The 14,232-nt window shown below is 36.0% G+C and overlaps 1 protein-coding gene and 1 pseudogene across 3 annotated transcripts in view; one reads left to right on the top strand and one right to left on the bottom strand.

Moving 5' to 3' along the window:
* The window catches only part of Rap1a (RAP1A, member of RAS oncogene family), a 77,812-nt gene that overhangs the window by 20,444 nt on the left and 43,136 nt on the right, over positions 1 to 14,232 (top strand). The window lies entirely within an intron of this gene.
* Positions 6,542 to 6,652, bottom strand: LOC141415312 (small nucleolar RNA SNORA27; annotated as a pseudogene).

The following is a 14,232-nucleotide window of genomic DNA, read 5'->3' as shown; positions in this document are numbered from 1 at the left end:
AATCTCAGCCTCCCAAGTAGCTAGGATTACAGGCATGAGCCACCAGCACCCAGATGAAGCAGTTTCTTTATGGGAAGCCAGTAAAGAATGCTTCATTTTTTAATAAATATTTTCAGGTTTTTTTTTTCTTTAAAAAACATTAATTTCTTTCAAAGTCTGTTTCTTGTATAAATTTAGGCACTCATGCCATTACTAAAATCTTGAAATGTTGATTTATTACTATTTGTAGCTAAACTGTCTATGAACTTTTTTTTTTTTTAAGAGGACACTTTTAAGTTGGATTTTCTGCCAGATGCAGTGTCACACCTGTACTCCCAGCACTTGGGAGGTGGTGGCAGGAAGATTGGGAGGTGGTGGCAGGAAGATTGGGAGTTTGAGGCCACTATGGGCTACATAGCAAGAGTCTTGTCTCAAAACAGCAAAGCAAAACAAAACAAAACAAACAAAAACCCCAAAATCAAAAACCTACAGACTGAAATGATCTTAGTGTTCTAGAATGTTTATCATTGGAATGAAGACTAATCATAATAGGTAAAGTAACTAGTATTCAATACCAAGACATTTCAGACAGATTGTTGCTAAGACTAGACTTTTTTGGAATTGAGTTGTCACTATACCTAGCTCAGCTTATTACAGAGAGGCTCATCTTAATTTGGGACTATCAAAGCTAAAAAACAGCCGGGTACAGTGGCTCAAAGCTGTAATCCCAGCTACTCAGATAGCAGACCAGGAGGAAGATTGTGGTTCAAGGCTAGGCCAGGCAAAAAGTTAATGAGACTCTATCAACAGGTGTGATGATGCACAACTGTAATTCCATCTACACTGGAGGTGTAAGTAGACAGATCAGTCTGTGACCTGGGTAAAAAGCATGAGACCCTATGTGAAAAATAACTAAAAGCAAAAGGACTGGATGCCTGGCACAAATGGTAGAGGCAAGCATAAGGCCCTGAGTCCAAGCCCCAGTACTGCCACAGAAAAAAACAACCGAAAAACAGAAAACCAATTGATTTCCCACATAGTCATTTTGTGTGTGTGTGAGGTAGAGTTTCAGCGTGTTCTCCAGGCTGGCTAGAACGTTTGATCCTCCTGCCTCAGCCTCCCAAGTAGCTGGGACTGTCAGCTTCCTCTCTATGCAGCTAGTGGTATTTTTTCAAATGGCATGTTGGACATCTCAGTTGTGATTTTACCTGTTGAGGTTTACCATTTAACTAGGCTGAAGATGTTATTCTCTGGTGCAAAATTTAACTTGAGTGCTTTGTGAACTGTACTTAAAGCTGGGTCCAAGATGGGAGATTTTATGTTTTGTGTCCTAAAGTAATTTTTACTAGCCCTTTAAAATTTTTATTTTTTATTGGCCCTTTTTATAACTGTTTTCCTATTCAAAGTATTAAAGCAATCTTTGAATGCCTTTTAGTTTACAGTTTTTGAAAAGTTCATTTTTATTAAGCAATACATTGTAAAAGGAATATAGTAAATTCAAATACAGATGAAGAATATAGATTAAAACAAAAATAATGATTATGATTTTGCTATGTACCTTACAGATGCTTGCTGTAAAAACATGTATTAAGCCTGGCTCGGTGTCTGACTCCTATAAACCCATAAACCTGAGAGGCAGAAATTGGGAGGATTTTGGTTCAAGGGTGGCCTGGGCAAAAAGTTATCAAGACCCTCAATAAACAAGCTGAGTGTGGTGATATATGTCTATAATTCTAGCTAATCAAAAGACTTTATATAGGAGGACCGTGTATAGTCTGAGACTGGCTTCAGGCAAAAACACAAGATCCTGCCTGAAAAAGCAAAAAAAAGGACTGGGGTGTGGCTCAGATGGCAGAATCCCTGCCTAGTAAGTGTGAGGCCCTGAGTTCAAATTCCAGTACGATCAGAAAGAAAAAGAAAAAAATACATTAAGTGTTCAAATGTAGAGGTGAGAAATGAAGACTAGAAATGTTTTATAGCAGTTAATACTGTTTTTTAAAAAACTTGCCATTCGTCAATGACAAGTTTTGTCAAGTTTCCCCCTTCCTCCACCCTTGTGCCTGCACCCCCTACCGGGGGAGGGGTGATCCAACCCAGGAACTTGTGCGTGCTAGGCATATGCTGTACCGCTGAGCTAATCTCCAGCCCTAGGTTTTGTGAGACAGGGTAGGGTCTCTCTGTGTAGTTCTTTCTGGCCTCAAACTTGCCATCCTCCTGCCTCAGACTCCTTAGTGCTAGAAAACCGGCATGCGCACAAATGCCAGCCTGACTTGCTTTATCTCAGCAGCTTTCCTGAGCTGCTGAGTTTACTGTGGTCTGGAGGAAGGCAATGGTTGAAGTTGCCTTCAACCAAAGGAAAAGAGAGCTCTTTCTAATCCTTTTAATTCTCTAAGAAATTCACTGCCACAAACTTTCTCATTTACTCCAGTATTGATTCAGCCACAGTTTGTAGCACACTCGTGCACTGCGTAATGACATGCAAGTCAACAATGGTCCACGCATTCAACAGTGGCCTCATTGGATTGTAATGGAGCTGCACAATTCCTATCTTGCAATGATGTTGTAGTCAGCTTATTGCTCAGGTGTTCATGCTGATGCTGTTGTAAACAATCCACAGCTGTGTATAGTATGCAACACTTGGCAATAAATGGCTATGTTACTGGTGTATGCATTTGTTATACTATGCCCTTAGAGGTGAGATATGAAGACTAGAATTTGATACCAGCATGCTGTAAATAACAATTCCATTCTTCAAAGACAAGTTTTGTCAGGTTTCCCCTATCTCCATCCTGCTCTTTCTACTTAAAGAAAAAAAAAAAACAGTGTGTTTACTCTCAAATGCTGTTACAGCAGCAGCAGTCTCATACGTCTCACTTACCCATGACCCTGTATTATATCACTTTCTCTTGTGCTTGCTTGAATTTCATGCTGTTTTGTTCATCACGGCCCTAGGAGTACTAAATTCTATGTTTGTACATAGAATAGATACAGATAGCCAGTGTGTGGAGTAGGGGTTATCCCATCAAAGTTTTCGTAAGAATACTGTGTAATGCTTTCGTGGCAATGAAATCCCAATGACGAATTCCTCAAAACACGTCCCCGTCTTTTAGGTGGTGCATGACTGTACGTTAATTCTAGGGAAAATCAACATCATTTGTGCAGAGTAGATTAAATAGACAAGAAGATGACTGATAAGGCTGTGAGCTATTATGGTTAACCGCACAGATGCTAGTGCCAAACTGCCTGAATTATAATCCTGGTTCTAGAATTTCCTTCTGTTGAACTTGGGCAAGTTAGTTTTTACCTTTCTGCCTCCTGTATAAAATGAGGATAATGGTTTCCACCTCATAGGAATGTGTGAGGATTAAAAATACAACATATGTAAGTGTTCAAAACTATTTTATACATGGTAACTTGGCAGTAAATAGTAGTTAATTAATTTATTCTTTTTTTGTTTGTCTCTGTGTAGCCCAAGCTGGCCTGTAACTGTCAATGCCCTTGCCGCAACCTACCAAATGCTGGGAATACAGCCCTGTGTCACCACACCTGGCTTTATTCTTTTTTTCCCCCTTTTTTCTGGATCCTCTCTCCTAACGTTTCTTCCCTGTTCCTTGCCTACTCATCTCCATGTCAAATTAATGATAAACTCCAGCAGACGGTTTCTGTAAGAGACTACATAATAAATATTTTATGTTTTTAGGGCCATATGGTTTCTACTGCAAATACAATTGGCTCCATAGGTTCTGCATCTGTGGAGTCAACCAACTACAAATCAGAAATATTCAAGGAAAAAAATATATTCAGGGAAAAAATTATGTACTGTATACGTACAGACTTTTTTCTTGTCATTGTCCCTTAAACAATATAGTATAGCAACTATTTACATTTTTATATTGCATTAGGTATTATGTTATATTAGGTGTTACAAGTAATCTAAAGATGATTTAAAGTATAGTGTGTAGATTTTATGCAACTGCTGTGCCAGTTCATAAAAAGGAATTGAGCACTTGTAGATTTTGGTATCTGCAGGGGGTCCTGGAACCAATACTTTGCAGATAATGGGATGGATGGATACCAAGGGACAACTGTACCCAATTCTGCTGTTGTTGGGTGAAAGCAACCACAGACTATATGTAAACAAATGAGTCTGACTGAACCCACTTTATTTATGAACACAGAAATTTGAATTTCATGTATTTTTCACATGTTATGAAGTATTTTTCTTTGGATTTTTAAATTTATATTACTTTTTAAAGAAATAATAATTTTTCAGAATGTACCAGCTACAGTGACTCATGTTTGTAATCCTAGCTGATTGGTAGGATAGCAGTTTGAGGCAAGTATAGACAGAATGTTACTGAGACCCCCATCTCAAGATAAAAGCTAGGTGTGGTGATATGCAATCGCAATCCTAGCTACGCAGGAGGTATGAGTAGGAAGATTGCAGTTTGAGGTCGGCCTCCAGGCAAAAAAATGCAAGGCCCTGTCTGAAAAGTAACCTAAAAATAACTTGAGGCAAGTGGTAAGGCCCTGAGTTCAAATCCCAGTACCACAAAAAAAAAAACAAAAACAAAAAAAGGAAGCAAGAAAAAGAAAAAACGTTTATGCCTGTAAAACCATTCTTAGTTCACAAACCACACAAAAACAAGCAGTAGACTATATTTGGCCTATGGATCAAAGTTTACTGATCCTTGAAGTAAAGGAGCCTGCACATTTTGAATGCTATGGTAGACACTTCATCTTTCTTTTTTTTTTAATTTCATCTTTCTTAAGCATATCTTTCTTTAGTATGTTTCTTGGGGGAGTGGAACACACACATGCACACACACACAAACATGCAGACACATACACATGTATTTTGCCATGAGGTTTTTTTTTATTTTTTGGTACTGGGGTTTGAACTCAGGGCCTTGCACTTGCTAGGCAGACACTCTACCATTTGAACCACATCCCTAGCTTTTTTTGTTGTTGTTTCTTTAGTTATTTTTTGGATAGGATCTCTTACTTTTTGCCCAAGTTGGCCTTGGATTGTGATCCTCAAACCTATACCTCTTGCATTGCTGGAATTAAAGATGTGCACCATCGTGCCTGACTTGTTTTGTTGAGATGAGAGTCTAACTAACTTTTTAACCTTGCTGCCTCCTGATTTGTTCCTCCTGAGTAGCTGGGATTATAGTCTTGTGGCACTGTGCACAGCTGCAACTTTTTTTGTTTTTGTTCTAATCCAAAGTCTGTATAGCTGATAAAATAATCAAACTAACACTTTGAGAATGAATTTAGAGAATTCATTTTTCATTTTTCATTTGAGAATGAAATTAGAAAATTTTCTCTTGCTAAATTTGAATAACTGGTTATGTTGTCCTCTGTCTCTCACCAGCTTATGTACTTAATAGATGCATATGATAGATAGTTGTGGTGCTGGGGTACTGAGGTAAATTTTGAGAAGTTTGCTGTGCTTAGTATGCTTTACAGGTTGATATGGGCCAATATTTCAGTTATTTGCTTCTTGCCAGTGCAAGGCATTGTTAGAATCAAGGCTATAGATCTAATAATACCTGTGAAGACTATGGCTTCTAAAAAATTCAGTCATATATATTTAATTGTAGGTTTCCCCTTTGAACTCTAAACTTCAAGACTCAATAGTACTTAAGGTGTCTTCTGTATTCAGGTGGTTTTCTATTTGATTGTAAATATTTGTTTTCCAGTTAACATTCTTGGTCCAAATCTAGGCATCTTAGCAAACTGTTTATACTCTCGAGAATCTTAATACTTTTTTCTTATTCATTGATTGATGTCTCTTAACTAATTTGAAGTTCTTTATATTGATAAGTTGTTGCCCAATAATAATATTGTAGCAACTCCTTTTTAAGAATCTTGAGAATTATGTGTCTTAAAAACATTGAACTCAAGCACAGCATCAAATGATGATTTCATTTATTTGTATGTAGCATTTTTCATGTTTCACAATTTGCTTGTGCTATTCTAATACTTTTATATACACAAAAGGATTAAGATAGGTGTAGAAAAATTTCTCTTACCAATGTAAATGTATACAACTGTTACGGATAACATCAGTCTCCCCAGTTCACAGCACTGAGAATTCTACTCTTTAGTGAAATTAGCTGGTGTATTTGGTGTTCAGAACTAATTTTGCATATAAATTCCTCTGCACATACTCTATTTTCAGGTATGTGTTATTAACAAAGTCCCCATTCAACTGTTATATATAATTTATATTTAGCAGAGCTTGTGCTTGGAAATGTTATCATTTAATAAGGAAATGTTTATTTTTGACAATTTAAGGGTTGTTCTTATACCCCACATTTCATTTTATAATTTTAATTATTTCTTTTATGAGATGCTCTTTCAATATCCTTAAATGTTTACATGTTTATGAGCCTAGGTGACTGCCCTTTAACACATTGATGTCACATGTAAGGTTTTATTTTCTATTTCTCTACGGAATATTCTTTAGATAAATGAAAGGTAAAATTCCTTCAGATACAACTTTTAAAAACTAGAATTAGGCACTCTCATTAAGCAGATCTTTTCTTTTTTTCCTGTTTGTTTCTTCTGACAGAATACAGGACAGACACTCAGTTTGCCTGAGTTTTAAAAGGATTTGAATGACCAATGAAAACATAAGTCCAATTGGCAAAGTAAAAGGGGGTTCAAACAGATATTTTTATCAATCAGATGTTTTCCTTTGTTCTTTCTAGTCAGAAATTTTTTCAGCAGAAGTGTTGTAATTTTCTTGGGTAAAAGCTTCTTTAAAATTTGATCAAATTTTGTTTCCTAAGAGGCTGTTATAATATATTGGTTTTTATTATGTACCAGACCTTGCACTTATGTGCACATAACCGGGGATACACAAAGTGGAGGTGGGGGTGATTGGTTATGCTGATGGAAAGCAGGTGGAGCTGAAAAATTACAAATATTTCCTGGTGCTATTTCTACCAGCAGACAGTATTTCAAGTATTTAATGGACTCCTACTCAGCAAGTACTCGAGCACATTTCAACTGCAAGGACTGTGCACATAAAATCATTGTCTTAGGTTTTATTAAATGGTTGAGCCACTGTGTGCAAAGAAACCTATTGAAACAGGCTTAATTTTAAACTTTAAAATATTAGAAGTGGTCATTACAGTGAGTTATGTGTAGAAAGTGTTATTGCAACCCTTAGTTACCCTACCCTGTTGAGTGGTATTCTGGTCATTAACTACTTTTTATCAGTTTCTAGTAGTTGAATATGAAAGAAAATGAGATGGAGGCACACATCTGGCAATTTTGCCTTTGTCTTGGCCTTTGTTTTTGTGCTGCTTTTATATAGAAAGTGAAATCTGATAATCATACTATTTAGCCAGTAGCTAAGAAAGATAGCATAGAGTTTAGGAGTGTGAGCACCAGTCTTGTGATCAGATTCTGATCCTAGCTCCACAAATTACTGTTTGTGACCTTTGGTAAAATTCTTAGCCTCACTTTCTTTAGTTATAAAATATGAATAATGCCATAATTTATATCAAATCTTGTCATTTGCAGCATGGATGGAACTGGAGATGACTAGGCTAAGTGAAATAATCCAGGCATAGAAAGATAAGCACTGCATGAGCTCATGCATACACGGAATATAACCAGGTTGTTCTCATAGAAGTTGAGAAGTAGAATGGTGACCAGAGACTGGGAGATGAATAGTAAGGAGGAGGGAAGGATGGATATGAAGTTATAGTTAGAAGGAGTAAGAAATACACACACACACACACACACACACACACACACACACACACACACACACACACACACACACACACACTTGTAGCTAGAGGAAAGGAATTTGGATGTTCTCACCACAGAGATCATAAGTGTTTGAGAAGACAGTATGTTTACCATGATTTGAATATCACACAGTGTATTCATGTACTGAAACATCATGTAGTACCCCCAATATATGTACATTTTTATGTGAAAAGGAGGCAAAGATATGAGTGAAAATAATACACCTATCTTATGATCATGAAAATAAAGTATTACAGTCCATATAAAGTACCAAAGAGTATTTGATATAATCTCTTTCTTTTGCTGTTGATCAAAACTTTATCACTGATTCTGATTTCATTTTTGAAGTTAACTGGTTGGTTTCCATAAAAATTGTAATAGTCAGTCTTATATTTAAAAGGATATTTACTACATTACTCCTTTTAACTAGAATAAGCTAAAGGTGCAAACGAATGAATATTGCCTTAGATTTCTAAGAGCTGGGAGCCAGGTACCAGTGCTCATGCCTATAAACCTAGCTACTTGGGAAGCTGAGATCAGGAGGATTGCAGTTTGAGGCCAGGCTGGGCAAATAGTTCTAGAGAGACCCTCCACCCCCCACTCCAAAATAACCACAACAAAATGAACTGGAGATGTGGCTCAAGTGGTAGAACACCTGCTTTGCAAGTGCAAAGCCCTGAATTCAAACTACAACCCCACCAAAAAAAAGTTTAAGAGCTGGGAAACTGGGTTGAATGCTTTTATTCACTTGGTTAACTTTATGCCATTCAGAATATGAGACAGTTTTGCTGATTATCATTCTCCTGTTAGAAAGGCTTTAAAAAGAATCAGTGAGGTCATTTGGACTATTGGGAAAAACATTTGCTATAACTATAACCCAGAGAATTCTTGTTTATATTCCTTTTAATCATAAAAACTTGGTTTTGGTTTAGAATTCTTCTAAGAGTACATATGAGTAATAGTACTTGTTGAGGGCTGTTTATAACTTTGTCTCATTGATCTTCACAGTTCTGTGGAAATGGTAGGACAGGTAGCATTCTGAAAGTGGAGACTACTTCGAAGTATTCAAAGGGAATTATGAACAAGTCTTCCTCTCATTCTTACAATGTTGTTAGACAAGTTGCCAGTTTCTTTTTGGGGGAGGGTGATTGGGTTTTTTTGGAGACAGGGTATTGCTGTATAGCCCAGCCTAACCTCAAACTCATGATCCTCATGCCTCAGCTTCCCAAGAGCTGGGATTATAAGTGGGCATCACCACACCCAGCTAAGCTGCCCAGTTTCAAAACCAAAATTGCCTTTGTACTTTTAGAACTCATTTTCAAGGGGATGGGGAGTAGAGGGGAGCAATGACCCAAACAATGTATGTACATGTGAATAAATGAATATAAATAAAATTTTAAAAAGAAGCAAACAGAAAAAAATAAAGAGGGTTTATAAAGATAAAAAAAGCAATTTAAAAAAGAACATTTTCAAAACTAAACTGTACATTGTACAGTACCTGTGAGGACATACACATATATTTTAATTGAGGACATTCTTTGCAAGAATTTTAGTTCAAGTACGTTTAGAACTTACTCTTGTAATTCCACGGCCCCATGTAAAACAAGGAGTACGAAATAGTCCTTCCCTTGCTTCTTACAAAGTCCACACAGATAGAGAAGGCAAAACTAATTATGAAACAGTCGAGGAGAGGTCACCAGACAGGTCAAAGGCCTGTTTTGTGTGGCCTTCAAGCTAACTGGCTATGCTGCTCAAAGGGTTGTTTTTTAAAGAAATAAAAGAGCAAAGAATAATATGCAACATAGACCACATGTGGCTCACAAAGCATAAAATATTTGCTATCTGCCCTGTGTAGAAAAAGTTTGGTGACTGTGAGGAATATATATCACATAAAATAAGACAGTAGGGAGATGCAAATCAAAACCACAAGGACATACCTCTTTATATTCACTAGGATGGTTGTTGTTTAAAATAATAATAAAAACAGCAGCAACAAATTTTGCAAAGGATGCAGAGAAATTGCATCTCTTTTCCATCTCTGGCAAGAATGTAAAATGATACAGCTGTTGTGGGAAAACAATTCGGCAGTTCCTTAGAAAGTTAAACCCCCTTGCCATATGGCCCAGTAGTTCCAGCCCTAGGTATATACCCAAGAGAACTGGAGACATATGTTCACACAAAGTTATGCAGAAATGTTTATAACAATAAAGAAAAAGTAGAATCAACCCAGATGTCCATCAGCTGATGAATGAACAAAATGTGGTATAGCCAAGCATGGAGTATTATTTAGCCATAAAAAGGAACGAAGTACTGATACATGCTACAATGTGGATGAGCCTTGAAAACATTATGCTAAGTAAAAGAAGTCAGACAAGAAAGAATATTCAAATTGTATGATTCTGTGATATGTCTAGGAAAGAAAACTATAGAAATGCAAAGCAGATTGCCAGAGGCATTTGGGAGGAAAAATGTAGAGGGTCTGCTAATGAATACAGGGGTTTTTTTGGGAAAGGGGGGGGGGTGAAAATGTACTGCAATTAAGAAGAAGTAATAGTTCTACAACCTTGTGAATATAATTTTATTTACTTTTGGCAGTACTGGGGTTTGAACTTATGGCCTTACACTTGCTAGGCAAGCTCTCTGCCACTTAACCCATGTCCCCAGCCCTTTTTGCTTTATTTTTCAAATAAGATCTCGTGCTTTTGCCTCGGCTGGCCTTAGACTGCAATTGTACCTCTACCTCCACAGTTGCTAGGATTACAGGTGTGATTACCACACCCAGCCCCATGAATATAATTTTTTAAATCCCTGACTTGTACACTCAACATAGTCATTTTTATGTTATGTGAATTGTACACTCAACATAGTCATTTTTATGTTATGTGAATTAAATCTCCAGAAAAGAAAAGTAACTAAAGATTAAATAGCAAATAAAATAATAATAATAATAATACTAAGAGGGCAGGTAAAGAAGAAAAGACCACATACAGGTATGAATTAATAGATAGCACTCTAAAAAGTACATGAAGCATTTGAATAGATAAATGGTGTGACTATGACATTACAGGTCCTAGGAAGGGTTGTAAACCAAGGTGTTGATATTCTATCAAAGAGACTGGCAAGGTGTACCTCTTTCATAGGCCTTCTAAAGCTGTATCTTGCTTTCATAGGGCTTCTAACTGGCATGTTCACTGACTCGGTCAGCTTAGTATTATGTCTTGCACATTTTTTTCATGAAATAAATTAATATTATTCTAGCCTGAGGCAAGAATTTTTTCTTTCAGCCAGAAAGCTGTAAGTACCTACATTAAAATAAAAAGAGACATCTCAAATAAACAACCCAATGTTGCATCTTAAGCTTTTAGAAAAACAACAAACCAAACCCAAAACTAGCAGATGGAAGGAATAATAAAGATCAGGGCTGAGATAGAGACAAAAAAAAAAAAAAAACTATTCAAAGAATCAATGGAACAAAAAGTTGGTTCTTTGAAAAGATTAACAAGATTGATAAACCCTTAGCCAACATGACAAGGAGGAGGGAAAAGACTCAAATTAATAAAATCAAAGATGCAAAAGAGACATAACCACAAATACTAACAAAATCCAGAGGATCACTTGGGAATACTCTGAAAACTTATATTGAAGTAAACTGAAAATCTACAAGAAATGGATACATTTCTAGATGCATATAACCAACCAAAATTGGACCAAGAAGGTATCAGTCACCTAAGTAGATCTATAACAAGCAATGAGATTGAAGCAATAATAAAGAATCTCCCTATAAAATGGAGTCCAGGACCTGATGGATTCATGACTGAATTCTACCAGACCTTTAAAGAAGAACTAACACCAGTATTCCTCAAACTTTTCCAAGAAATAGAAAGGGAAGGAAAGCTACAAACTCATTCTAGGAAACCAGTAGTACACTCATTCCAATAAAGAATAAAATTGTTACGTCCAATAAAGATGCAACAAAAGAAGAGAGAATTATAGACCAGTATCCTTAATGAACATAGATACAAAAATTCTCAACAAAATTCTGGCAAACCAAATTCAACAACACATCAAAAAAGATCATACACCATGACCAACTCGGTTTCATTCCAGGGACTCAAGGATGATTCAACATATGCAAATCTGTAAACATCATACAACATATAAAGGGAAGCAAGGACAAAAATCACATCATCTCAATAGATACGGAAAAAGCCTTTGACAAAATTCAACACCCTTTTATGATAAAAGCACTGAAGAAACTAGGAATAGAAGGAATGTTCCTCAACATAGCAAAGGCTATATATCACACACACACACACACACACACACACACATGTACATACAATGGAGTTTTATTCAACCATAAGGAAGAATGACCATGTGGTTTGAAATGTTGAAAGATGTGGTTTGAAGATAAATGGATGCAATTGGAAGACATCACATTAAGTAAAGTAAGCCAAGTTCAGAAAGACAGAGGCCTCATGTTTTCTGTCATATGTGGAAGATCCAAAAGATAAACATATATGCAAAAACAGACATCATATACAAACTCATGTGTAGAATATGTTTTCAGTGGAAGTACTTAATGGAACTTGGGGAGAGGAGGAAAAGGAAAAGAGAAAGAGCGTCAACAATATCGTAAAACATGACACCTATAAAGGTAAAAGACATACGTATTGAAAGCTATTGAAAAAGGGGGGAGTGGGAGGGAAGAGGTAAGGGAGAGTAGTGGAAGGGGTTGAATGGACCAAAGTAAAATATAATCACATTGAGAAGCCCCTTTGAACATGGACTTAGAAATTAATAACCAAAGACAGGACTATAAAATTGGTGTAGTGGGTGGGGAGAGATACTTGTAGGAGGGGGGAGGGTGAACAAAGGAGATTAAGGTGAAGGGACATGGTTGATTGACTTCATACAACTATATGAAACAGAACAATGAAATCTCTTGCCATTACTTGAATTGGGGCAGGGAGGATCAAGGGGGAGAGATGGTGGGGATGATCCAACCAATGTGTAATATAAGCCTATGTGGAATTGTCATAATGAATTCCCCCTGTACAACGAATATATCCTAATTAAATTTTTAAATATTTGATGTACTGATTTTCTATCTACTATAAAAGTATTTTGAACTCAAATTCCACTTCTCCTTATAGTAAGGATTACACAGTTTTTCTCTTCCTCCTTCAAGCACACTAGCATTGCACCAAGGTTCCAGTTTCTCCATATCTTCACTAATGTTCATTATTTTCTGTTACTGTTGTTCGTTTGTTTTTTAATAATAGCCACCCTGGTGTGTGTGAACAGTATCTCACTGTATTTATATTAGCCTACTGACCAGTGATGTTGAAGCTCTTTTCCTATGCTTGTTGGTCATTTATATATCTTCTTTGGAGAAATGCCATTTAAGTCTTCTGCCTGTTTTTTAATTGAGTTGTTTATTTCTTAGTTGTTGAATTATAGTTTCTTTGTGTATTCTGGGTACTAATTCTTGTCAGATATGTGATTTGCAAGTGTTCTATTCCAGGGATTGCAACTTCACTCTGTTGATATGTCCTTTGATACACAGAAGTTTTAAATTTTGATATTACATGATTTTTCCTTCTGTTGCTTGCGCTTTTAGTGTGATGTGCAAAAAAAATTGCTGAATCTAATGTCATACTGCTTTCCCCTTGCTTTCTTCTGTATAATTTTGTAGTTTGCTTTCATGTTTAGACCTTTGATCCATTTTAGGTCAATTTTTGTATATCATATAGTTTTACATGAGAATATCCAGTTTCCTAACACCATTTACTGAAAAAATTTTAAGCTATTGATTATTAGAAATTTCCAAGTACTTGGAAATTTTTATTTTTTTTTTACTGATTCTAAATTTAATTCTTTCGTAGCAAACATTTAAATTACTTTTAATTTATTGAGACTCATTCTATAGAATAGAAGATGTTTTCCATGTGCCTTTGAAAGTAATGTATATTCTTTTGTTGTTGCATGATGTATTCTGCAAATGTCAGTTAGTTGAACTTAACATCATCAATCAATTTGATCTGTGTCCTTACTGTTTCTCTGCTTGTTGGATTTGTCAATCACTGACCTATAATAATAGGTTCATCTATTTTTCCTTACAATTCTATTAACTTTTGCTTTATGTATTTTGCACTCTGTTGTTAGATATATACACCTATATGAAGAATTGTTATGTCTTCTTGGAGAATTGACTACTTTGTAATACCCCTTTATCTCTTACAGTTTTCTTTACTCTGAAGGCTGTTTTGTCTAAAATTAATAAAACTACTCCATTTTCTTTGATTACTGTTAACCTGATATATCTTTTTCATCCCTTTTAAATTTATTCATATATTTATATTGAAATTGGGTTTTTGTAGATAGCAACATATAGCTATCTTCTCTTGACAGTTCCTTCAATTTTTCTTTGAGGAAATCTGTTTCTCCTTCACTTCAGAGAATAATTGACCTTGATGC

This window comes from Castor canadensis, chromosome 12 (assembly GCF_047511655.1).
Source record: "Castor canadensis chromosome 12, mCasCan1.hap1v2, whole genome shotgun sequence".
NCBI lineage: Eukaryota > Metazoa > Chordata > Mammalia > Rodentia > Castoridae > Castor > Castor canadensis.
This window is presented reverse-complemented; position numbering and strand designations above follow the sequence as displayed.